General features: G+C 37.6%; 1 protein-coding gene and 1 long non-coding RNA gene across 3 annotated transcripts in view; one reads left to right on the top strand and one right to left on the bottom strand.

Moving 5' to 3' along the window:
- ZFAND3 (zinc finger AN1-type containing 3) overlaps positions 1–27,985 on the top strand; it is a 311,146-nt gene that overhangs the window by 61,639 nt on the left and 221,522 nt on the right. The gene's annotated exons all lie outside the window — the stretch shown is intronic.
- On the bottom strand, positions 1,577–27,933 carry LOC122429897. Its single transcript, XR_006266184.1, has 3 exons — positions 27,923–27,933; positions 17,635–17,690; positions 1,577–1,716 (listed from the first exon to the last, which is right to left on the bottom strand). It is a non-coding gene; the product is annotated as an uncharacterized LOC122429897 (long non-coding RNA).

The raw sequence follows: 27,985 nt of genomic DNA on the forward strand, positions 1-27,985 counted from the left end.
TAGGGTTTGAAAGAAGAGATTCTGTGTTGAAAGAGCAAGGACTGTAGGGGTGAGGGTTGAGACGGGTGGGATTGAAGACTGTATTTAGAATTTTAACAGATGTAGTTTAAGAAATTATTCCTCTGAATGCTGGTATATGGTTATATAAGTTCAAAAATGTCCCTGGATAAATTACATTAACACTTCAGGTCATTGGGGTACAAGTGGTGTATGTCAGTTCAGTTTTGTTCTTTTTGCTTCCTAATAGCCAATTTAATTTCACTGGTGATGCAGTAGAAATGTGCCCAGTGTTAATTTTCCAGGTACTCTAAAGCATGGCTAGTGCAAAGATAGTGTCCTTTTCAATGACAAACCAGTTGTGTGTTTAGGTATTTTAATGTAGGGTCAGTGTTAACAAAAGTGTTCCTCCTTGTGTTTCCTCTGAAATAGAAAGGAACAACCATGAACTTAGGCTAATAACACTGAATTAGTTAAAAATGTTAAAAGCTCTTTGTACTGGCAGTGGTTTCTTGTTTCCTCTTGTTACGGGATGGCCAAATTAAGCGTTTAACCATAGACTCTTCCTCTTCAGATTCTGTTCACTGAGGGGCAGTGATCAAATGAGATACTTGATGCAGCCCTCTTAGTCTAGTCCTGTCCCTTTGCCAAGGAGGGGATATTTGTTAAGGTTAGGACATGTAGTTTGTTTGTAAAAAACAAAGTCTTTAAAGTTCTGAGCAAAAGCAGTTGAGCAAATGTTTTATTTTTTAAGAGCAGTTTTAGGTTCATAGAAAAATTGAGAGGAAGTTATAGAAATTTCCCATATCGTTCTTGCCCTCACATACGTATAGCCTCGCCCATAATCAGCATCACCCAGCTGAATCCCTTTGTTGCAACTGATGAACCTATGTTGACACCTCATATATACCCCAAACCCATAGTTTATGTTAGCCTTCACTCTTGGTGTGGTACTTCCTGTGGGTTTGGACAAATGTAACAACATCTGTTCGTCACTATAACATACAGAGTATTTTCATTGCCCTAAATTTTATGTGCTCTGCCTTTTTATCCCATTCTCCACCTCAGCCCCTGGGAACTCTCCATCCTTTTGCTGTCCCATAGTTTTGAGTTTTCTACAATGTCGTATATTTGGAATCATACAGGTTGGAGTGTTTTCAGGTTGGATTCGTTCACTTCATAGTACTCCTTTAAGGTTTCTCCATGTCTTTTCATGGCGTGATAACTGATTTCTTTTTAGTTCTGAACAAAATTGAGTTGTTTGGGATGTTGAAAAAATGTCTTACAAGTCTAAAGAATATGCTGAAATTCACCCTTGAGTACCACAACCAAACTAGATAACAAACTGATGCTGGGTTTTAATTGAGGAGTAATATGACATTAGACAGGTCCCTTAAGCATTTCTGGGCCTCTCTTTCTTCTGTGAACACTTAGAAATTTAGACTTGACCTGTTAAAGTACAAACCTAGTTGCTTTGATTGAATCCTGAAGCAGTTCATGTTGGGCAGGACTGGTGATTTCTGAAGTTGGAGGAAACTTTTCATTATCATAGCATGGAGTGAAAGTGAAAGTGTTAGTCGCTCAGTCGTGTCTGACTCCTTGTGACCCTGTGGACTGTAGTCCACCAGGCTCCTCTCTCTATGGAACTTTCTAGGCAAGAACACTGGAGTGGATTGCCATTCCCTTCTCCAGGGGAGCATCCCAACTTAGGGGTTGAACCTGGTCTCAGCATTGCGGGTGGATTCTTGGATTCTTTACTGTCTGAGCCACCGGGAACTCACAGCCGGGAAAGGACCCACCATTTCACATTGATCTCTTCAGCAGACTTCTGCTCAATTGCAGTTTGCCTTGGCTTGGGATATGTTGGTATGAATACCCATGTACGTGCTGCAAGTAATTCCTCGTTATAGCAGTTAAAATCAAGAAGCTGTTGGCCTTAGATTATGCTTCTGTTTTTTTTTATCTGTTAATTTATTCTATCATTGAAAATTATAAAGCATAAAGAAAGTTTTAATGAAGGAAGGAAGTATGGTGATGTGGTGAAACAAGCCCCTTTTGTTTTTCTTTTAGACTTCATTCTTAGGTATAGATTTTGTTCTTGGATTTGAAAGCAGGAAATTGCAGAGTAATGGAAGTAATTCTCTTGTAAAAAATGTACATCAGAGCTACTTCATAGTTTAAAAGAAATGCATTTATTGTTCTTGTCATGTGTTAAGAATCTGTATTAAATATGTAATCATCATGACTTTCTTCTTTAAAATAAAAATCATTAGTACGTTGTACCAACTAAAACATTTGCTGTATATCAGGATTATTTAAAAAATTAATCTATCTTTTAAACAAGTTAACCTTAATGCATATTATGAGAAAGTCATAACCAAATTGGAACTTACGGTGTTGGGAATGAACTTGTGATAAAAAGGAAAAAAACCCACCTTAAATTGTACTCTTTGATGAAAGAATCTTGTCTGTGGTTTAAACTCCCTCTCAATTTAATGACATTAAAAGCCTTAAATAAAACTGTGCATGCTATTCTATGTGCTTTTTAAATATCAGTAAATAACTTACATTTGCCAGTTTTATGCACAATTATGACATGTATAAAACTGATTTTTGACAGTATTTTTACAGTTTTCTGCTTTTATAAAGTCTTTATATGTTGCTCCTAGTTGTGTATGTTTATCTTCTCACTGCTCCTGCCATCGCTGTAACATGCTTCATATGTGCCTTACGAATGTGAGATCTTTATTCTAATATCTTTTTCTAAAAATATTCACTTCTATGTGGATTACATCCCCACCCTTGGAGTGGGGAAAGGTATCTTGTTGATAGTTCAAGTCCAAGGCAGTTTGAATGTACAATTGTGATTTAGTTTTGTTTCTGTGTAGATTGGTATCTATTTGGTACTAGAGGCAGATTCCATAATTTTTGCCAAAAATATGGTTGCCTTGTTTAGTAGTTAAGCATTTAATCATTGAGTTAATCTAAGGCTGTTAAGATGTTTGTTAATATACCCATAATTTCAGGACAAGCTCTTTTAGCTATTGATTACAGCATCCGGCATATTTTTTGAGAAATTAATACATAGCCTTTTGAAAAACAAATGGCCTCGACAGAAGCACTGTAAGGTCATTCCATCTTATGGACAGTTGGGCTGTTCTTTGTGCTGCGGTGTCTGCTTTTATGCTCTGTCAGTTTTGACTTTGCTAAGAAGGCGTTCACAGCCGCCTCTTCCTTGTCTTCCAGTGTGTGCGTCGTGTGCTCGTTCACCCCATCATGTCCCTCTCTTGCAGCCCCATGGACTGTGTGTAGCTCACCAGGTTTCTCTGCCCATGGAATTTCCCAGGCAAGAATACTGGAGTCAGGTGCCATTTCCTACTCCAGGGGATGATCTTCAGAACCAGGGATCTAACCATCTCTTGTGTCTCCTGCATTGGCAGGCAGATTCTTTATCACTAGTGCCACCTGGGAAACCTGTTTTCCTGGTTTATTTAACAGGAAAAAACTGTAGGGTGGAACCATAAGTTATTTTCTTGATGGTGTTACATCTGCCTGGTGTAACTAGTTTTCTAAGTCTCCAGCTATAAATTTTTCATACGTGTGCTGCAGCTTTTTTATCTCGGAGTATGATTAAAAACTTTTGTAGATTGTGATTTGGAAAAGTTGTAATAGATGAGTAAAAAAAAAAAGTTTTCCATTGTGCATTAACTTTTTTTAAAAGCAAGACTGTCAAGTTTGAATGTCACATAGCTCAGTCTCTGAACCTGTAATTGATCAGCTCAGCTGAGCTCTGGACTAGTTTAATGAAGTCAGATAATATTATATTCTAAAGAGAATTAACATCTGAAATGTAGCTGCATAATTATGGCATCAGTAGGAATGCATAATGATCCAATCATTTATGCTTTATTCTTTTAGAGATTAATTTTTTCATGTCATTTGGATTGTATGTGCATTGAATTTTCTTACATGACTTCCCTTTTGCACAGTGCTCTGGAATTCTTAGAAATTATGATTAGATGAGAGACCAAAGTGCCCTTCTCCAGATCATGTTCATTTCTATTTTTGTTTAATTTCACTTGGTAAGTTTTATTTGCAGAAAGGTTGCTTTTAAAATGAAGTGATGGGACCAGATGCCATGATCTTAGTTTTCTGAATGTTGAGTTTTAAGCCAACTTTTTCACTCTCCTCTTTCGCTTTTATCAAGAAGCTCTTTAGTTCTTCACTTTCTGCCACGAGTGTGGTGTCATCTGCATAGCTGAGGTTATTGATAGTTCTCCCGGCAATCTTGATTCCAGCTTGTGCTTCATCCAGTCCAGCATTTCTCATGATGTACTCTGTATATAAGTTAAATAAGCAGGGTGACAGTATACAGCCTTGATGTACTCCTTCATGGCGTCACTTCACATCACATCACTTCATGGCAAATAGATGGGGAAACAATGGAAACAGTGACAGACTTTATATTTTTTGGGGCTCCAAAATCACTGCAGATGTGACTGCAGCCATGAAATTCAAAGACGCTTGCTCCTTGAGAGAAAAATTATGACCAACCTAGACAGCATATTAAAAAGCAGAGACATTACTTTGCCAACAAAGGTCTGTCTAGTCAAAGCTATGGTTTTTCCAATAATCATGTATGGATGTGAGAGTTGGACCATAAAGAAAGCTGGGCACCGAAGAATTGATGCTTTTGAACTGTGGTGTTGAAGAAGACTCTTGAGAGTCCCTTGGACAGCAAGGAGATCCAACCAGTCCATCCTAAAGGAGATCAGTCCTGAGTATTCATTGGAAGGACTGATGCTGAAGCTGAAACTCCAGTACTTTGGCCACCTGATGTGAGGTACTGACTCACTTGAAAAGACCCTGATGCTGGGAGGGATTGAAGGTGGGAGGAGAAGGGGACGACAGAGGATGAGATGGTTGGACGGCATCACCGACTCAGTGGACACTGAGTTTGAGCAAGCTCTGGGAGTTGGTGACGGACCGGGAAGCCTGCTGTGCTACAGTCCATGGGTCACAAAGAGTCTGACACGACTGAGCAACTGAACTGAACTGCTCTTAGAATGGGTGAGAATGTAAGAGGACTTGTGTAGACTACATTCTCTTTGTTTTTGGTCCCTAGTGACTTGTGAAGTGAAGTGAACTTAATACCCCAAAGAAGTGACTTAAATGTTTTTCCACTATGTGATGGGCCAGTTTTGTTTTTTTTTTAATTTCAATTTTTTGCAGAGCTATATTTCATAAACTAAAATTGGGAGAATTAAAATTGCTAAAAAGTTTCTGAAAGCTTGCTCTCGACTTGTGTACTTTTCTCGTTGTGGGCTAGTAACTCACACTTTGTAGTCTGATGGTAGTCTGTGGACCACCCTTTGAGTAGTGGGCTTAAACTGCACAGACATTTGTTATTTCACTTAAGCAGTCTGGAGTCGGTGGTTCCAGGGTAGAGTCAGCAGCTCTGCAGTGTGCTTGTCCTAACCGTTAACGATTATAAAATGCCTACCGTAGCCGCAAGTATCCCCCATCACGTGAAGACATTTGAAGAAACAATGGAGGAGGAAGAGAAAAAGGAATTTCTCCTCCTTCTCTCTTTTATATAATTAGAGAATAAAGTTTTTCCAAGTTAACTCCTCTGCCACCTCCCACCTCCAGAAACTTCCCTCTATGTCTCATTTGCCAGAATTGAGTTACATAGCCACATCTACACCAGTTGTTGGCAGAGAGGAGCAGTGGATGCCATACAGTCCTAGACCAGTCTTGATTTCTCCCCTGGTGCTATGGCTGGGGCCACAGGAAAAAAAAAGCGGGTTTTGTGTTATGAGGAAGGAGGTATGGTTGGGTATGCTACCAGTAGTATCTGCCATGCTGAGGAGAGAGAGGTCAGCGTGAGAGTCAGGCATTGAATTTAATAGCTTACTTCTTGTGTTATAGTTAACAAAGGCATAGGAAGGTGAGAGGAAAATAATAAATGCCTCTGAGACCCAGTGTCCTTGATACTGGGTTATGGGGCCCTCTTGGTGAGTCTGGAACTTGCTATGGGCATTGCTGCTGTAAAATACTTACCTACTGCCTAAAGTGTATTTGATTTGAATATGATTCAGTAACCAGCAAGACTGGAAAAAATAGAAAATGTACTCTTTTTTGTTGATCTAACCTTTATTGTATAATTATTGTTTTCAAGTATATATTTCATTTTTAGAAGCTCCACAGTATGTATTTTAAGCAGTGATTTATTTTGATGATTTTTTTTTTTCTGATTACTTGTGGAGTTGTGTTAGAAAAGTGAAAAGATTTGGCATGTTAATACATGTTCCATTCATCATCTTTAGGATACCTCTCATGATACTTCATTTGAACAACCAGGCTTTGTAGTTTGTTGTGTTACTGCTTGCATTTAGCACTCATTTTTAGATAAGACAGAAACAGGAATGTAAAACAATAACATGTACCTGTTAGGTGTAGCTGCTCATAATAGCATGAATCACTTTAGTTCCTTCTGTATTCTTATCCCAGCTAAACACATACAAGCTTTGCTTTTCTGGAGTCATAATAATTAATAATTTTGAGTGAGAAATTTATGCATATGATTTGTGAATATGTTCCCAATTAACAGTTGTCTAATGAGTATGTTCTGCCTTTGAAGACCATGAGTCTAGGAGTCAGAAACTCTTGGTTCTCCTTCTGACTCTGTTATTGACTGGTTATATGATGTGCATGCTCTGTCGCTTCATTTGTGTCTGATTCTTTGATTCTGTGGACTGTAGCCTGCCAGGCTGCTCTGTCCATGTGATCCTGCAGGCACGGATACTGGAGTGGATTGCCATGCACCCCCTGAGGGGATTTTTCTGACTCAGGGATTGAACCCATGTCTCCTCGTCTCCTGCAGAACAGGTGGACTCTTCACCACCGAGCCGCGGGGGAAGCCCACTTCCGTGATGTGCAGAAAGCATTTCCCTGTTTGAGAGATGGCTGCCTTTTCTGTAATGCCTGTTTTGTTATTCTCTCTCATTGGCCTGTTGTGTGGAATGGATTAGATTATGAATACTCTTATAAAAGATTTCACAAATGTAGTTGACATGTATTATTATCATTAATAGTGAGTTTTATGGAGTAATCAGATAGTTAAAAGGTACCCAAAGCACCAGAAGTATGGCTGAAGGAACACTATCAGATTAATTTAATTTTTGATAATTCACAAAGCAATATCATTTTACCAGTTTAAGATATGCATAGTCGTGGTATTCTTGAGTTCTTGATAATCTGAGAATTTAAGCATCACCATATAGAATAGCAGAAGTTATTCTAAATTCAGTTTTTTCTTTGAAACAGTTTAAACTATTTTGATAGTTCCTCCCACCATAGTACCTTAAAAGTAACCACCATAATACCTTAAAAGTAAACCTAGGAGTGACTTTAGTCAAATGGCAGAGCAGGCAGCTTTGAGCGCTCGTCGCTGTGCAGAAGCACTGAAAAGCAAGCAGAAACTGTCCGAGCTTCCTTTGTCAGCATCTGGAAAGCAGTCAGAGAGGGTTATAGTAACCAAGCAGACGTTTTCATCTCCGCAAATTAGACTGTGTGTGCTTTAGCTATCACCTCCCTACCAACCCAACCTTCCCCCTTCCCTCCCAGCCCTCAGCAACCACTAATCTGCTTTCTGTCTCTCTAGATTTTCCTCTTCTGGATAGTTCATAGAAATGAAAGATGAAGCAGGGTCTTTTGTGACTGGCTTCTTTCACTTAATACACTGTTTACAGAGTTCGTCCATATAATGGCATGCATTGATGTTTGCTTTTTGTGGCCAGATATTCCATTTTATGGATATATACTCTGTTTTATCTTCAACTTTCTTTTTTTTTGTGTGTGAAATTAAATGTACATAGCATACATATGTAAAATTGTACACCACTGATGGGTACATCTCAGCGAACTATCACATACTGAATTCTTGTGTGACCACTGCCCAGAAGACAAAATAGAACACTCCCTGCGTCCTGGAGCCACCTTGTACCCCATCTCAAGTCTGACGACTTTTGGTCAGTATTGGGAGGTGTGTGCATATTGCTGGCTATAGTTGTAATTCATCCATTTTCATTACTGTATTTTATTCCATTCTAGGAGGGTGCCAATATATATATATTTATCCATTCTGCTGTTCATAGGCCTTTGGGTTGTTCACTGTGAACATGTGTGTACATATCCTACAGTGTACCTGAGCATGTGTTTCTATTAGGTATATAACTTGGAAGGCTTCAGACATAGATTTCTATACTTGTCTATTTTAGTAGATGACAGACTTTTTCAGAAGTATACAGATGAGTTTCTTATCATTTCACGTTCTTGCCAACGCTGGGTATTGTGGTTCTTTTTAATAATTATCCATGCTCTTGATATTCTCATATTATTGTAGTTTTAACTTAAAATTCCTTGATTACTGCATTATTTTTTGTATTTTAAAAATATTTTCTTGGCCCTTGCTCCCTTTTTCTTTTGGTTTGTCTTTTTCTCCTTGATTTGTTGGGATTTCTTATACATTATGCATATTAGCACTAAGTTATGTGTGCTACAGATAGTTTTTCTTAATTTGTAGTTTAATTTTTTATTTGGTTGGGTCTTTCAGTGATGAGATGTTCTTGATTTGAATGTATACCAGTGGAGTAATTCTGTGTGGTTAGTGCTTTGGGCATTCTGAGAAATCTTCAGAGCACATGAAAACACTTTTCTTACATTAACCATTTAGGAGCTATACTGTTTTGCCTTTTATAATTGAGTTGTAGTCCACCTGAATTTAATTTCTGTGTATGAAGTGAGGTAGGCATTTCAAGAATCTGCTGCGCTGTCTTCCAGAGTAACTCTGCCTTGTTGCCTTCTCACCAGCCCTGATGCTCCGCGTCTTGGCAGCATTTGGTGCTGCCAGTGTTTTGAATTTTGGCCATTGTGGTGGATATGTAATGGCATCTTACTGTCACTGTAATTGCATTTCCCTAATTACATATAATGTTCTTTGTGTATTTTGAATAACAATTCTTTATCAGATACAGAAATACATATCTTAAATATCAGATATATTAATGTATCTTTTGCAAACATTTTCTCTCAGTTTATGGCTCATCTCATTCTTCTGATATTTTTGCATTTTAATATGGGAAAATGCAAAAAATAAGAATGGAATTATAAATCAGCTTTGTAACTATGATAGGGCTTCCCAGGTGGCACAGTGTTAAAGAATCTGCCTACCAAGGCAGGACATGAAAGAGACATGGGTTTGATCCCTGGATCAGGAAGATCCCCTGGAGTAGGAAATAGCAACCTGCTCTATTAGTCTTGCCTAGAAGATCCCATGGACAGAGGAGCCTGGTGGGCTACAGTTTGTGGGGTTTGCAGAGAGTCAGACATGACTGAGCACACGCACATACCCATGATGTAGCTCCAGCAGTTACCAACTTGCATTCAATTTTATTTAATGTATATCTCTTCAGTTCAGTCACTCAGTTGAGTCTGGCTTTTTGCGACCCCATGGACTGCAGCACGCCAGGCTTCCTGGTCCATCATCAACTCCCAGAGCTTGCTCAAACTCAGTGTCCATTGAGTTGGTGATGCTATCCAACGGTCTCATCCTCTGTCATCCCTTTCTCCTCCTGCCTTGAGTCTTTCCCAGTATCAGGGTCTTTTCCAGTGAGTCCATTCTTCACATCAGGTGGCCAAAGGATTGGAGTTTCAGCTTCAGTATCAGTCCTTCTAGTGAATATTCAGGACTGATTTCCTTTAGGATGGACTGGTTGGATCTCCTTGCAGTCCAAGGGACTCTCAAGAGTCTTCTCCAACACCACAGTTTAAAAGCATCAATTTTTCCGCACCCAGCTTTCTTTATGATCCAACTCTCACATCCATACATGACTATTGGAAAAACCGTAGCTTTGACTAGATGGACCTTTGTCGGCAACGTAATGTCTCTGCCTTTCAATATGCTGTCTTGGTTTGTCGTGGCTTTTCTTCCAAGGAGCAAGTGTCTTTTAATTTCATGGTTGTAGTAATTTTGGAGCCCAAGAAAATAAAGTCTGTCACTGTTTCCACTGTTTCCCCATCTATTTGCCATGAGTGATGGGACTGGATGCCATGATCTTATTTTTTTGAACGTTAGTTTCAAGCCAGCTTTTTCACTCTTCTCTTTCATTTTCATCAAGAGGCTCTTAAGTTCCTCTTTGCTTTCTGCCATAAGGGTGGTGTCATCTGCTTATCTGAGGTTATTGATATTTCTCCCAGCGATCTTGATTCCAGCTTGTGCTTCATCCAACCCGGCATTTCGCATTGTGTTCTCTGCATATAAGTTAAATAAGCAGGGTGACATATACAGCCTTGATGTACTCCTTTCCCAATTTGGAACCAATCTGTTGTTCCACGTCTGGTTCTAACTGTTGCTTCTTGACCTGCATACAGATTTCTTAGGAGGCAGGTAAGGTGGTCTGGTATTCCCATCTCTTGAAGAATTTTCCACAGTTTGTTGTGATCCATACAGTGAAAGACTTTAACGTAGTCAGTGAAGAGAAGTAGACATTTTTCTGGAATTCTCTTTTTCCATGATCCAGCGGATGTTGGCAATTTGATCTGTGGTTCCTCTGCCTTTTCTAAATCCAGCTTGAACATCTGGAAGTTCTCAGTTCACGTACTGTTGTTGAAGCATAGCTTGGAAAACTTTAAGCATTACTTTGCTAGCGTGTGAGATGAGTGCAGTTGTGCGGTACTTTGAGCATTCTTTGGCATTGCCTTTCTTTGAGATTGGAATGAAAACTGGCCTTTTCCAGTCCTGTGGCAGCTGCTGTGCTTTCCAAATTTGCTGGCATATTGAGTGCAGCACTTTCACAGCATCATCTTTCAGGATTTGAAATAGCTCAGCTGGAATTCCATCACCTCCACTAGCTTTGTTCGTAGTGATGCTTCCTAAGGCCCACTTGATTTCACACTCCAGGATGTCTGGCTCTAAGTGAGTGATCACACCATTGTGCTTATCTGGGTCATGAAGATCTTTTTTTGTATAGTTTTTCTGTGTATTCTTGCCACCTCTTCTTAATATCTTCTGTTTCTGTTGGGTCCCTACCATTTTTGTCCTTTATTGTGCCCATCTTTGCATGAAATGTTCCCTTGGTATCTCTAATTTTCTTGAAGAGATTTCTAATCTTTCCCATTTTGTTGTTTTCCTCTATTTCTTTGCATTGATCACTTAGGAAGGCTATCTTGTTATTTGTTGGAACTCTGCATTCAGATGGGTTTATCTTTCCTTTGCTCCTTTGCCGTTTGCTTTTCTTCTTTTCTCAGCTATTTGTAAGACCTCCTCAGACAACCTTTTTGCCTTTCTATTTCTTGGGGTTGGTTTTGATCATTGCCTCCTGTACAATGTCATGAACCTCTGTCCATAGTTCTTCAGGCACTCTGTCTGTCAGATATAATTCCTTGAATCTATTTGTCACTTCCACTGTATAGTTGTAAGGGATTGATTTAGGTCATACCTCAGTGGTCTAGTGGTTTCCCTACTTTCTTCAATTTAAGCCTGAATTTGGCAATAAGGAGTTCATGATCTGAGCCACAGTCAGCTCCCGGTCTTGTTCTTGCTGACTGTATAGAGCTTATCCGTCTTTGGCTGCAAAGAATATAATCAGTCTGATTTTGGTGTCGAACATCTAGTGATGTCCATGTGTAGAGTTGTCTCTTGTGTTTTTGGAAGAGGGTGTTTTCTGTGACCAGTACAGTCTCTTGGCAAAACTCTGTTAGTCTTTGACCTGTTTCATTTTGTACTCCAAGGCCAAACTTGCCTGTTACTACAGTTAACTCTTGACTTCCTACTTAACATTTCAGTCCCCTGTGATGAAAAGGACATCTTTTTCTGGTGTTAGTTCTAGAAGGTCTTGTAGGTCTTCATAGAACCATTCAACTTCAGCTTCTTCGGCATTAGTTGTTGGGGCATAGACTTGGATTACTGTGATACTGAGTGGTGTGCCTTGGAAACATACAGAGATCATTCTATCATTTCTGAGATTGTACCCAAGAACTGCATTTCGGACTCTTCTTTGGACTGTGAGGGCTACTCCATTTCTCCTAATTGATTCTTGCCCATAGTAGAAAATGTAGTGGTCATCTGAATTAAATCTGCCTATTGCAGTCCATTTCAGTTCACTGATTCCTATAGTGTCAGTGTTCACTTTTGCCATCTCCTGTTTGACCACTTCCAGTTCACCTTGATTAATGGACCTAACGTTCTATTCCAGGCTGCTCCGCAGTATTGCTCTTCACAGCATCGGACTTTGCTTCCATCACCAGTCACATCCACAGCTGGGTGTTGTTTTCGCTTGGGCTCAGCCTGTTCATTCTTTCTGGAGTTTTGTCTCCAGTCTTCTCCAGTAGCGCGTTGGCCACCTACCGACCTGGGGAGTTCATCTTTCAGTGTCGTATCTTTTTGCCTTTTCATACTGTTCATGGGGTTCTCAAGGCTAGAATACTGAAATGGTTTGCCATTCCCTTCTCCAGGGGATCTTCCTGACCCAGGGATTGAACCTGTGTCTCCCACATTGCAGATGGACTCTGTATCTGGATTTACATATTTTAAAGTATGTAAATTAATACTTGAAATAAACCAGTCAAATGAGATTGATCTAATCTTAACCCTTATGCCTGATAGGAATAGAAATGCCTATTATCTTTGCATATTTTGAGTAAAATTTCTTTCTAATTTTATTCTGCAATTTCCCCCTCTGTTTGAAAAAAAGAAAACTAATATTCACATTGTAAAAATTCAAACAGTTTCAAATGATTTACGGTGAGAAGTAAATCATTTTACCCTCGTTCAGTTTCTTTATCCTACGGCAGCCTCTTACCAGCCTTTTTTGGTGGTGGGTGGGCATCCTTTCGTGTTGTGTCGAGCTTGACAGTCACACCTTCACATGGTACGTGTTTGGGTGTGTGCTGCTTCCTGTGGTGCATCTTAGAGGTTGTTCCGTATCACTGGATAGAATCATGTCATTCTTTTGGATAGCTCCACGTTATTCTCAAGAAATACAGTATGCTTTAGTCTCTTCATAGACGTTCAGGTTTTTTCCAAACTTATTTTAACTATTTAGTCATTTATTTACTTGAAACAGTGCTGCAGAAAACCTTGTAATACATTTCTTTCTGAAAATGTGTGAAGATTTCTTTCCATGCTTATTCTTGATACTTAGAATGTATTTATACTTTGTTCTGAGTAAGTTGCATAGCAGACTGCCTTTTTGGTGCTTCTGAGATGCAAATTACCATTTAAAAATTTTACTCAGATAGGCTTTTTGTTTGTTTGCTTTTTCCAGATAGGGTTTTAGAAGTTACCTATTTTCAGGAAAATCTCAGGGGAAAGGTAATCTTCCAAGTAGAGTTTATGTAAAATCCTTTTATCTAGAAAGTCAATGTAAAATTTATAATCTCAAATAATAGGCAATATTGAATGTTTGCAGTTTTACTCTTAAATTGATTTAACTCCCTAAGCAGAGTATATATACTATTCCTGTACTTTTTTTTCCATTTGTATTTTGTAGGGATTGGATAACCTATTTGTTACTAGTGTTTGTGATAATAGGATTATTAACTTATTGAGCAAACTTATTCCATGCAGTGTTCCATGCTTTGGAAATACAGTGGTGAACACAGTTCTACATAGAACTTTTATTTTTGTTGCAAGTGGTGGTGAGATAAGAATAAAGTAATTAAATGTAGTAAATAATGAGTATATAATGATAAACCCATTGGTGATTAGTACTAGAGAGAAAAATAAAACATTCAGGAAGACTAGAGATTCCTGAGGTTTGGGGCACATGGGTTATATTTTAAAATAGAATATGCCTCAGAGAAGGGTCTGCAAGGCTGACTTGGGTTTCTTTTATAAAAATTATAAAAATTAAAAGGACTCACCGGTCCTTGGGTTAGTTACTGGACAGACCTATTAGCTAGGGCCTTTAACAAAATTGCAGAAGATTAAAGTGACTTTAATCTCTGATGCTATACATCAAACCAATTAACTTGTAACACTGATGCTATTGAGGGTTTATCTTGATTAGTTTGTTTTTTTGTCCTTAGTAAATCTGACTTTTTTACTTTAGCATTTATACTTATAAATTTGGCAGGTAAGGTTAATCCCTGCTGAAGGTAAAAGTAGAATCAGTTTGGAATCTGAATGTGAGGTATGTTATTAAAAGAATTTAACAAACAACATCAGTAAAAATTCTAAAGCAAAATTTTTTTAATATTTGTTGGACTCTTCTAATATCCTTGTCTGATGCATTTGTGTTTATATTTCCAATAGCTATAATCATTAATTGGATCCCATTTACTAAACATTTCACAAACATTATGTTGTTACTTTGGAAGTGGTTTCATAGATGGTTTTAATATAATTCTGAGATTACAGCTAGTTGTCTTCAGAGTAATGTAAAGTTGGAAAATTGGAAAATATATTAACCGACATCAGTAGTAATTTGGAATGAGTTTTTATTCCAACACTTCTCTAAAAAGTGTTCATTTTTAAAAGTTGCTTTGATCACTGATCTCCATTTTTAGAGGGTCTTTATTTGTACATAATGAGAACTTTTAAGCTTGGAAAACCATTCTTAAAACTCTATTTATTGAATGGAGTTGTATCAGAAATAGAATCAGCTGTATAGTTGAAAAACCTTGTAATTTAAAGTGTAAATATTTAAGCTTTCACGTTAGATTCAGTAACAAGAAACCAACTAAAACACTACAACAGTCTTTTTCCTTGTTTGAAGCATGAAATATTCCGGCAGGCTTTCAGACTTAATAGAACAGTTTCCAGAGATTGGATAAAATTGTTAGTTTCTCACTAATGTACCAATCTTCTAGATTACCACAACTGTTTTCTGTGAACTCTGTCATTCAGGGACTGATCATCTTCTGAATTTTCTAAATTGCCTTCAGACTTCTATCTCCTATACAGTGTTAACATTTCTTGGTATTGATGCCTACCTCTTACTTACAGAATTTTCCCCTTTAATTTGCAGGGTAAGAGGGAGCTGAGAGTAGGTAAAATTCATGTTAGGTCAGTAGTAGCTATGATTCTTGAGTGGGAAGGATAAAAGACAGCTTAACAATTGATGAGGATTTAAAAACTATGCATTGATTTTAATATAAATGGCAGCATACTCTGGTAGGATGAATAGTATAACTAGGTAGAACTGATAAAGTTTTAAAACTTACAATTTGTTCATCAGAAACATGCTTGCTTTTTAAAAATCGTTTTCCATAAATAAGTTGGAATTTGTGCTCTTTACCTTCTAGCTGCTATTACCAAACAGTAGTCCCTTTGTGAGGTATGTAGTTTTTGTTCTGTGGATAGTCCCAGAGGGGTTTATGAGGAAGTTCTGAAATAAAGGGCCAGGTTAACTAGAAAAAAAAATCCCAAACCCCCAAAAAACAAACCAAAAAACAAACTGCTTGGCCTACTTGGAAGGGAATAAACAACTATGGGCTCCAGTTTTTGCTTTTCTGGAATGCCAAATTTCAGCTCAGAGCAAATTCTTCAGCAGAGCAATAAACCTTTGAAAAAATTGCTTTATAATGGAAATGCTGACAGACCATTAACTACAGTGGTGCACACGCACGGCTCTGACACACGGAAGGTTGTCCCAAGTTGCTCAGTACAGTAAGCCATGTTGAGCAGTGTACAGCCTGTGGGTGCCAGTGTGGGTGTATGTGGTTTGTTATGTTCATGCTATCTAATTATTAATGGAGAAGCTCAAACATATCACCTTTGACATGCAGGAGAAGTACCGTTTTAGAAAGAAAGTGGTTTAGGCTCTGCTCATGCTGATAGCTCATTCTATATTTGCCACACTGGAAAAGGCCCAGGGTAAATTTAACATGATGCATTTAATCACCATTCCAATTACAGTGCCACTGAAGCAGATCAATGTTTTCTTACTACCAATTCATTGGAACTTCTAGGTCATAAAGTATCATTACTCGGCATATTGGAAAGTCTCAGCCCAATGGAAATGTGGATTCTGGGATTTTTCCAGTTGCTTTGAAATAGTGTCGGAGGCTGCTTGGATGTACATTTTCCCCATGTAGAATGAAAATGGGAATTTAAAGGGATTGATACGACAAAGTGAGAATCCTATAATGCCCCAGGGAAAGATGAAGCAGAATGTTCACATCTAAAAGTAAAATAAGGAAAATGATGAAAAGGAATGGATACTTCCATAGCATCCTGCTTAATGACTGATATCCCTGCTAATAAATGTTGTGAGAATTTGTCTTGTTCTTGACTGTGTTTGTAAGCACCTAGCACAGTACTTGGCATATAATGTGGGTGTCAGTAAATATTTATTAGATTTATTTGTATTTGTTTATTTGAAAGCTACCTGAGGCTAGATTGTTAGGCACCTTGCTAAATGGTGTAAAGGTTAGTAATATATGTATGTGTACATTTGTATACATATAAATACATAATACACATGAAACATATACATATATGTGCAGCTAGAATTAATCCATAAAAGATTTCTTAAAGGCATTTCTGGGTACAATTTGATATGTTGAGTACCATGAATTAATGCAAAGATTCAAATGTATTTGGACAGAATTACGGTGCCTGGGATGGAAGCGTACAGTGGAGAGATCTGATGTCATAGCCAGATCATGAATGTCGGGTGCTCCTGTTCTCTAAAGTCAGTGCTCATTGGACCATGCCTGCCTGTTTGCTTTGTTCTGTTTGACTAAAAAAAAAAAAAAAAATTTTTCCCCCATTTGTCTGTGGCAGTTCTGAAACTTGGCTTTCTGCCTGGGTGGGCTTTTACAAAAACATAAGGATGCTAAGGTATTAGCCCAAAGATTTTGATCCACTGGGTCTGGGGTAGAGACTGGGAATATATGTTATAAAGAAATTTCCTTTCCTTGTATGGTTATACAGCTGACCTCCCACACTGCTTGATGGTGAACTTCAAAATGAGTGGTGACAGTTATCTGGGACCATTGAGTTCTCTGGAAACAGTAACCAGCACAGCAGTTAAAGTCTTGGTTCTATTCTGGTGGAAGGATGCTAGCGTATGTCCTACTGAAGATGGTTTAGGATTGGTGTTGACTTTCTGTCTGTATATTTTCCCAGAAAGCTACCATCAGGACAGTTTGGGGAAGGATGTGATTTTCTTTTTTTCCTGTGGCATTATTCATAGAAATGTATTACCAGAAGGTGCCTTAGAAATCATTTTATTCCCTTCCTTTATTTTTGAGTTAACTTTAAAAATGTTAAAGTTTGAATTCCAGCTTTGTCTGTTACTCATTGTCATCTCATTCTCTGAGCCTTCATTTCTTATACAGGAAATGGGGGCAAGAATATTTACCTAATACTTTATAGGTTTTTTAGGATTAAAATGTATAAAAATACCTACTGGCATGTGTCTTGTCTTTAGTAAGTGATCAGCAAATGTTAGATTTTATGGCATACCTGTTCTATGATCTGTGTAATTCGCTCAGTCGTGTCTGACTCTTTGCAGCCCTGTGGACTATAGCCCGCCAGGCTCCTCTGTCCATGGGATTTCCCAGACAGGATAACAAGTGGGTTGCCATTTCCTCCTCCAGGGAATCTTCCTGACCCCAAGACTGAACCTGTGTCTCCTGCATTGGCCGGCAGATTCTTTACCGTCTGAACCACCAGGGAAGCCCTATGTGATCTATGGTATACAGAAAGGCCAAAAGAAGTAGAAAAATTATGATAGTTGAAATTCAAAAATATGCTGTATACCCATAAGCACAGTTATTAAAAAATGTAAAATAATTGTAAAATATACATAACACAAACTTCATCTTCTTAACTATTTAAAAGTGTACAATTTAGTGGCATTTAGTACATTCACAGTATTGTACAATCTTCATTACTTTTTATTTCCAGAACGTTTTCATCATCATCCCGAAAGGAAACCTGCACCCATTAAGGGGTCACTCTCTATTTCCCCCTCTTCCCAGCCATTGGGAACCATTAATATGCTTTCTACCTCTGTGGATTTGCCTATTTTATATAACTTCATATGAATTTGGAATCATACAATTTGTGGCACTTTGGCTCTACTTCTTTCACTTTGTATGTTTTTAAAACTAATCTGTATTCTAGCATGTATCTTCATTTCTTTTTATAGCTGAATAATAGTCTATTGTGTGGTTGTGTACCATAATTTGTGTATGCATTCATCGATTGATGGACATTTGAGTTCTGAACCTTGTAGTGGTTGTGACTACTGCTGACACAAACATACATGTGCAAGGTTTTGTTTGAACACTTTTTCACAGTTATTTCTGGTACCTGCTTATGAGTAGAATTTCTGGTTCATGTGGTAATTCCATATCTTAATTAAGGAACCACCAGCTTGTTTTCCACAGTGGCTGTACCATCTTACATCTTACTAGCAGTGCTTGAGGATGAGGGTTTCAGTTTTTCCACACCCTGGTCAAAACTTTTTAAAAATTATAGCCATCCTAATAGATATGAAGTGTGTCCCATTATGATTTTGTCGTCGTCGTTAGACTTTTTAAAAAATTAATTTTAGGTGCACAACAATGACTTGATTTGTATACATTGCAAAATGATCATGACAAGTCTAGTTAACATCTGCCACCTTACATAGTTGGCAAAAAAAAAAAAAATGTTGTGGTGAGAACTTTTAAGATCTACTCAGTTGGCAACTTTGAAATATATGATGTATTATTGTTAACTGTAGTTGCCATGCTATTCATTACATCCTCATGACTTGTATATAACTAGAAGTTTTTGCCTTTTGCCCCTTTCACTTATTTGTCCCTCACCTCTGACAACCACTATTCTGTTCTCTGTGTCTATGAGCTCAAGTTTTTGGTTTTTAAAAATTCCACATATAAGTGAGATCATATAGTATTTATCTTTTTTTTTTTTTTTTTTACTTACTTCACTTAGCATACCCTGAAGGTCCATCCATGTTGTTGCAAATGGCATGGTTTCATTCTTTTTTTATGGCTGAGTAATATATCCCATTTTGTGTGTGTGTATGTATGTGTCTCACATCGTTTTTTATTCATTCATCCGTTGATAGATACTTAGGTTGTTTCCGTATCTTGACTTTTGTAAATAGCTGCAGTGAATATGGGAATGCATTTATTCTTTTGAATTAGCCTTTCTGTTTTCTTCAGATAAATACTTCAGAAATGAAATTGCTGGATCCTATGGTAGGTCAGCTTTTTAATTTTATGAGGAAACTCCACACTTAAATTATCCGTAGTGGTTGCAACCAATTTATATTTCCGCCAACACTGTACAAGGGTTCCTGTTTCTCCACATCCTCACAAACACTTGTTTGTTGTCTCTGTGATAAAAGCCATTCTAGCAAGGATAAAGTAGTGACTCATTGTGGTTTTGATTTGCATTTCCTTGATGCTTAGTGATGTGGAGCATTTTTTCCATGTACTCGTTTCCATCTGTATGTGTTCCTTGGATAAATGTCTATTTAGATCTTTTGCCTATTTTAAAATTGGGTTTTTATTAAAATAATGAGTTATATGAATGAGCTGTTTATATAACCCACTTGTTTATTCTTCCTTTTGTCGCGTTTGATGTCAGACTGCAGAAAATCATTGCCAAGATCTATATTCCTACCTATGTTTTCTTCTAGGGATTTTAAGGTTTCAGGACTTAAATGTGCAAGTCTCTTATAAAATATCCACTTTGCCCACTTGGTTGAGAATTTTCATCATTGGTGGCTGCTGAATTTTGTCAAGTGCTTTTTCTGCCTCTGCTGAAATTATCATATGATTTTTCTCCTTCATTTTGTTAAAACTGTGTATCATGTTGATTTGCAGAGCTTAAGCCATCCTTGCATTACAGAGTAAATCCCAGTTGGTCATGGTGTATGATCCTTTTAATGTATTGTTGAATTTGGTTTGCTGGTATTTTGTTGAGCCTTTTTGCATCTGTGTTCATTAGGGAAGTCGGCCTGTAGTTCTGTTTTATTGTGGTGTCCTTGTTTGCTTTGGTATTAGAGTAATGCTGGCCTTGTAAAATGAGTTAGGAAGCATTCCCTCTTCTTAATATTTTTTTGTTAAGGGTCTGAGGAGGATTGGTATTTGGTAGGACTCACCAGTGAAGCTATTTAGTCCTGTACTTTTGTTTGTTGGGAGGGTTTTGATTACTGAGTCAACTTCATTCCTAGTAATTAGTGTATTCATGTCTTCTATTTCTCATGATTTAGTCTTGATAGGTTGTATGTTTCTTGGAATTTATCCATTTGTTTTAGGGTGTCAAATTTGTTGGTATCACTGTTTTGGTTTCCATTTTGCTAACAAGTAAGTGAAATCAAGCGTCTTTTCAGTGTGATGATTGGTCATTTGTTTATCTTCTGTGAACCTCTCCCCTCTGTTTTTGGCTACGCTCTGCGGTTTGTAGGATTCTGGTTGCCTGACCAGGGTTTGAACCTGGGCCCTTGGCAGTGAAAGTACAGCCTCCCAACCACTGGACCACCAGGGAATTCCCTCCTTGGCCTGTATTGTAATTGGTTTATTTGTCTTTTTGTTGTTGAAGCCAGAGTCTTTTGATTATAAAATTGACTTATATACTATCATTTGGTTGGGGACCTTATTTGGAAATAGAACAATAAGTGGTTGTAGTTCTTTTAAACATTTTATTGAATGTTTTATTTTTATCTATTTTTAATAGAAATGTAACTAGTTTTAATTACATAGCTTAGCTTGATGTCTTGCTCCGTGCCTCCAGTCTGCACTAGCAGATAACTGGATTTATTCATCTCCACATTGTCAATTGTTTTACCTTGATTTTTTTTTGATTATAGATTGTTTCTCTCTCAACTTTTTTTGTTAATATAATAATAAAATAATAAAAATCAGGTATAATTTACCTACCATGAAATTCACCCATTGTACAGTTTGATGATTTTTAGTAAATTTACAGTGTTCTACCACCATTACCACAGTACAATTTTAGAACATTTCCATCCCCCTGAAAAGTTTCCTTAGGATTATTGGTGGTAAATTTCTTTGCTGACTTCCAGGCACCTGATCGGTTTTGTGGTTTTGTAGATGTACCTTTTCTTATATTTCACATAAATGGCATCATAATATATAGAACACTAGCTTTTTTCCACTGGGATGACAGTTTTCAAGGTTCATCCATGTTGAAGCATCCGTAGTGTGTTCCTTCTTCTTATCGAATAGTAGCCCATTCTGTGTTTAATGCCACATTTTGTTTATCCCTTCATTCACTGATGGGCATTTGGCTTGGTTTTAGTTTTTGGCTGTCACGAATAGCAAAGATTCATGTATAAGTCTTTGTGTAGACATCCTTCTTCAGCTGTTTATTTTGAAAAATTTCAACCCCACAGAAAGGTTGAAATAAGTGGTATACTGAATGTCTATATGCTCTTCACCTAGATTCAGTAATTTTTAATATTTGCTATCATCTTTACCTCTTTCTATAAATATACTTTTCAAACCATTTGCAGATATCATGACAGTTTGCCTCTTAAATATTTCAAATGAATCTTACAGGAATGAGGGCACACATTCTCATACATATCCACAGTGTCATTTTTAGACTGAAAAAAATTGGTAAGAATTTTGTAATATCAGCTATTTTATATACATGTTAAAATTTTCCCAGTTGTTCCAGAAATGTCCTTTAGAGCTTATGTAACCCCTCCTTTTTTCTTTTTCCCCCTAATCTAGGATCCAAAAATGATTTTCTAGATGTTTTGGTAGTTGTTTCTCTTAGTCTCTTTTTAATCTAGAATAGTTCCTCTTTCTGTCTTTGCTTTTCATGTCAGTGAGATTTAGAAGAACATAGACCAGTTATCCCACCTTTTAATTTTCTCTCATTGCTTTCTCATGATTTAAGTTAAACATTTTTAGCAAGGATACCTAATAGGTGAGGCTGTATACTTTTTTATACAACCAGTGATTAAATTAAAAAGTGAGTTAAAGTAGAGAATCATAAAAACACCTAATAAAATCTAAAATAAAAGTGTACATTGCATCAAGAAAAACAGTGTCAGGCTGTCTCCTTACTTGTGTAGCTAAATTTAAATTTGGTCACTTGGTTAAGGTATTGACAGTTGGGATTCTAAAGGCATGACTTTTTGTATTTAGTGAGTTACTGGTGGGATGAAACTTTGAGACGATGTTCTGAGTTCTTCAACTTTCAAGATGATGTTCAGCTTGTTTTTTAATAACCTTTTACCTAGTGGTTTCGGCACCCATTGCTTAAAGTAATTATTACATTGATGAGGGGGGTGGCTATTGCATAGAATGCTTTAAAAAAATACTTTCATTAGCTGTATCATGGAAAAAGATTTTGCTTTGCCTTCCTTAGATTTCTGTGCTTGGATAAACATATTCCAGATGTCTGCTTGACTTGTGATATTGTTTATACTTAGAGTTTCAAAGAGCAGTTTTCTGTGTTAGTATCTAAGGTATGGAGGTGAATTTATAAACATAAAAGTTATTTTTGATATTTAATTGCAGCTTAATACTCAGTAGTATAGTAGAGAAATTAATGAAATCCAGAAAACAGATCTAAATATTTATGAATGTTCAGATTTCATTTATCGTTCATGTCTTTCTTTCTCTGTCTCTTTAAGATTTTTGTAGTTCTGTCTTTTATATTCCTGAAACTCCTTGTGTTATGGCACTGATTAAGTATGGGTAGGATCTCAGAATGTTACATGTGATCCTGTGAATATTTTTCTTTTCCTGGGGAAAGAAAATGTGATATGTTGATAATATCAGTAATTAATATGAAGCCATTTACTCTGTCATTGTGTTTTGTGACTGGCTTGCTCCACAACATGGAAAATGTATACCAGAAATCCCTTATTTTAATAAAATTGATGAGTAAGGGGAGATGTTTTAAAGCACAGGATTCTGGGAAAAAGGCTTAGATGTGTTCCTTCAATTTAAAATGTGTGTATGTGTGTGTTTGGGTGGTAGGCTTAAGATACTTTCTTTGCTGATCAGTCAACTAATTTGCGAGTTGTACACATTTTCTTGTGTCTGCTACACAAATAATAAATATGCTATCTGTGATAGCTTGGCTTATTGCTTCTGGAACTGACCTGCTGGGCTGAAACACTCTCTCTGCGTCTTAAGGCATGTGAACCTAGGCAGGTTACTCAACTTCTTTGCGCCTCAGTTTTCTCATGTGAAAAATGCCAACGATAAAAGCAATGTATTAATAACTGTAAAATATATGCTAGCATAAAATGGTCAAGTCATTTAATCTTGCTGGTGACTGGCACATGAATGCCTAAATAAATGTTTGCTAGTTAATTAACATCCAGTCTTGGTGTTATTAATGAGGAGAGAATCTAAAGACGTTGTGAAGCAGTTTAAAAGTACCTTTTAGATTTGTATGATTTGTTCCTTAGTCTTTGAGTTGTCTTGCTAATGCCTAATCTGGCAGCATCCTTCTTTCTTTCTTTTTAAAATAGCAATCTGTCTTTTAATCAGTTTAAAGTATTCAACATAGATTTATAGAAATAATGATTTCTTGTTGCACTTACTCATTTAGGTAGTAACTAAATAATGTGATCACAGCAACAAGTCAGATAGGTGTAATAATAAGACGTAAACAGATTTGGGGAAATAATAACTGGTTCTTCATTAACATTCAGCTCAAATGATAGGAGTGGAAATAAGCCTTTGTATTGGAAAATAACTCCTCTGGCTGAGAGAGCATTTGGCAACTGACGTTGGGCATATTTGTCTGTCTTATGGACGGTCTTGGCTTCCCTGATAGCTCAGTTGGTAAAGAATCCACCTGCAATGCAGGAGACCTTGGTTTGATTCCTGGGTTGGGAAGATCCACTGGAGAAGGGATAGACTGCCCACTCTAGTATTCTTGGGCTTCCCTAGTGGCTCAGCTGGTAAAGAATTTGCCTGTGGTGTGGGAGACCTGGGTTTGATCCCTGGGTTGGGAAGATCCCCTCGAGAAGGGAAAGGCTACCCACTCCAGTATTCTGGCCTGGAGAATTCCATATACTACAGTTCATGGGGTTGCAAAGAGTTGGACACGACTGAGTGAAAATGGTGCTGCTGCAGACTCACCATTGTAGGGCATCTACTATAGGCTCTTTGTTACCTGTTTTCTGTCAGGTTACAGCCTTCCGTCTTGGTTTTCTTGTGATGGTTTAGGTAGCATATGTTTGTGAGAGGTGGCAGAGTTGTCTGGCCAGGGAGACAGACTGACTCATGATTACAAAGTTCTTCTTGAACAGTTCAGCCCTGCCCCAGCACAGGTCCTCAGCATGGGAAGGGAGCTGTGTACTCTTAAGTTGAATTCTGTCAGGTCGATCCTGAGCTCCATATACTTCCAGCAGAGTCTTAGATGGAGGTGCACAATATGCTCACTAAATTTGTGAATGGCATCAAGTTGGCTGGGATAGGTCGTTCAATAGACAACTGGATTAAAATTCAGAATATCTGGTATTTTCGAAAGTTGATGAATATGCATAATATGGCATTTAACAGGATTAAGACAATTTTCTTAAGGAAAGGAAACAGCTGTGGAAATGCAGTATGGAAGTAGGATTGGGTTTATACCAGTGGTAGCACAGAACAGTCCCAAGGTGGTGATAAAACCAGTTAATAAATACGAGTCAGTGATGCCTTTGCATTTAAAACCATTGATGATGAGTTATGTAATTGGAGTGGCGCTTAAAGAAATCACAGGTTCTTCACCATATTTAGTATTTGACTGTCACAGTGCATTAAAGAAAGATCTTAGGGAAAATGTTTTCAGAGTGAGAAAACTGAAAAATTAGGAAATAGTCCCTATCAGAAGGTTTTAGTAGGTATTTAGCTTAGAAATAGTGGAGAGTTTGTAATTCTCTTATTAAATTACATTGTTGTTGCTGCTGTTTAGTTGCTAAGTTGTGTCCGACTCTTTTTGACCCCATGGACTGTAGCCCGTCAGGCCGCTGCGTCCGTGGGATTCTCCAGGCAAGAAACACTGGAGTGGGTTCCTATTTCCTCCTCTGGGGATTTTCCCAACCCAGGGATCAAATTCTAGTCTCTTGCGTTGCAGGCTGAATCTTTACCAATTAACCAGCACTAGATTATATATGATTGTATTATTGTGTGATCATAGATTCATAAAATGGCAGTAAACAGTTTCACTGTTTTTTTTTTTTTTTTTTGGCTGTGTCGGGTCTTAGTTGCAGCCCCAGGAACGTCTGTTGCCTTATACAGATCTTTCCGTGCGGCATGGGGACTTTCTAGTTGTGGCCTGTGGGCTTAGTTGCTCCGAGTCATGTGGTATCTTAGTTCCCCAAAGCAGGGATTGAACTCATGTCCCTTGCATTGCAAGCTGGATTCCTAACCACTGGACCACCAGGAAAGTACCCCCATTTTGTTTTAATGGACGAGAAAACACAAACCTGAGGTCGTACATTCAAGACAGGCCCTTTTCTCTCAGTTACTGCTCTTAGCACTTTACCTCTTTGGCAGCCTGTGTTTTCACCCTGATGACGAGATTATTAAGGCATTTACAATGGTAGGAAGGTTATGAAGTAAGGCATTAGATATTAATGATTTTGAGGTTTGGGCTGCAGTGAAATATGACACAAAAAGTAGCAATGAAATCTCTTGTGGTCATAGAACAGGGATACTTTAAGTCTTACTGAGGCTGAGGCAGAGAAGATACACTCTTGAGTTTCCTTCTAGCTCTTTCTCTTTTTCTGCTGGAAATTATGACTGCTCAGGGTGATTAAATGGAGAATTTTCTTTTGCAGAATTTAGGCAGTCTTTGTAGTGAATGAATAAAATCGCCAAGAAATGGAAATGTTGAACTTTGAACTTTATTCCTTTTCCATAAGCGTTGGGCTCAGAATGAGAGCTGTTTCTTTTGCTATCACCTTTCATCCATTTCTCATCTAGATTCGTGGTTGGTGGGATCCCTACCTTTTCATCTACCCCCCCTTCCCCACCCTGCCCCGAGAATATCTTGACAGACTGATGTAATTTATGAAATGTTTAGAATTTGAACAAGTGAAGTACAAAAGACATTTATTTTTTAATGTCAGTGACATTAACTGGATATTAATTTTTTATCTTTTTTTTTTTCAATTTATTTATTTATTTTTTCAGTGGGTTTTGTCATACATTGACATGAATCAGCCATAGATTTACACGTATTCCCCATCCCGATCCCCCCTCCCACCTCCCTCTCCACCCGATTCCTCTGGGTCTTCCCAGTGCACCAGGCCCGAGCACTTGTCTCATGCATCCCACCTGGGCTGGTGACCTGTTTCACCATAGATAATATACATGCTGTTCTTTCGCAACATCCCACCCTCACTTTCTCCCACAGAGTTCAAAAGTCTGTTCTTTTTTTTGTGTTTGTGTTTTGCTGGATATTGCTTTCCCTTCCTCCATATTTAGTATATATTCTTGTTGGTACATGAGTTTTAAAGGAATGACATGAACCAGAATGTTTCATCTTGTAGATATCATTTCACCTGGATGCTTTCCAGGGTTAGAAGCACCTTAGGTTTTTCTTTCTTAACCATACAGCTCCTGGCGCCAGCTTGTTTAACCTTGAGGCTTGAACCCTGGTAGCTGTCATCTCCCACGTTTATGACTCATTTTCTGACCAAGAAAGATCTAATAATGATGTGTTAGGTTTACTTTTCATCTTTTAGTAAAATTACCCTACGTTTGATCTGATTTTCCATAAATATGGATAAGTGAATACTCTGTTTAAAAGCCTAAATTATCTTAATAATAAGAGTAGATAAATGCATACTTCATCAGGATGAAACAGAAGTGTTTGTTACTTGGGTAGAACAGGTGCATATATAATTCTTTAATAGCTTTTATGTAATGGTGGTTGCAAAGATGATAGAAAATGCAAGGGTCAGTTTTTTTTTCTGGAGGAAATAGTTCTTTAGTAAATTTCTAACCCATTACAGAAGGTTGATAGCCAGTTAATTGTTTTAATCACTGTTCAGGTGAAGACACTGATTTCTGTAAGTGTAGTGTCTCCTGATCCTCAACTGTTTGCAGCAGCAGCATGGCTGGCCAGGAGGAAAACAAGGGCAGGAGACATGGTTCTCTCTCTTAAATTGTCTGTTTTCAGTAATTCTCAGGTATTGTTTTCTATAGCAAATGGTTGGGAAATCTTTGTATTGTTTTCCGAGCAACACAAAGAATTCCTTTTGTAATGAACCAGTTGTTTCATCACTAAATTGTATCCGACTCTTTGCAACCCCATGGACTGTAGTCTGCCAGGCTCCTCTGTCCAAGGGATTTCCCAGGCAAGAATACTGGAGTGGGTTGCCATTTCCTTCTCCAGGAGATCTTCTTGACCCAGGGATTGAACCTGTGTCTCCTGCATTGGCAGGCGGATTCTATACCACTGAGCCATCTTGAAAGCTCCAATGAACCGGCAGTAGTAACTAATGTAGTGTAGAATTAAAAAAATTATCTTTTAACCAGTAATACTTTATTGAACTATAATTTATATGTAGTAAAACTCAGTCTTATATGTACAATATAATGAATTTTGACCAGTGTATACACTTACATAGTCACCACCCAGATCAAGATACAGAACATTTGCATCACTCCAGAAAGTATGCTCCATTGGTGTACAATTGTAAAAAACTTAAATGGATTGGAATTACTTCAGAGAAATGTTTAATAATCAACTCGTATGCAATTTCTTTAGGTATAACAGTGAACTTAGTTTTGTTTTACCCCCTGCTATTTTCTTTACTGCAAAAGTGAATTATGCAACAGCATTAGTTTTATTCTAATACAGAGTTTGAATTTCCTAAAATAATACATATATTTGCAAATGAAGAGATCCAGATATAAGACATTCCTCCGTATTCTTAATAAGAAAAATAAGTGCTTTGATCACCATAAATACTGGCATTTTTAGGAGCACAGATAAAATAATTAAAATATTAAATAATTAATATTA

The sequence above is a fragment of the Cervus canadensis genome, chromosome 28, assembly GCF_019320065.1.
Source record: "Cervus canadensis isolate Bull #8, Minnesota chromosome 28, ASM1932006v1, whole genome shotgun sequence".
Taxonomy (NCBI): domain Eukaryota; kingdom Metazoa; phylum Chordata; class Mammalia; order Artiodactyla; family Cervidae; genus Cervus; species Cervus canadensis.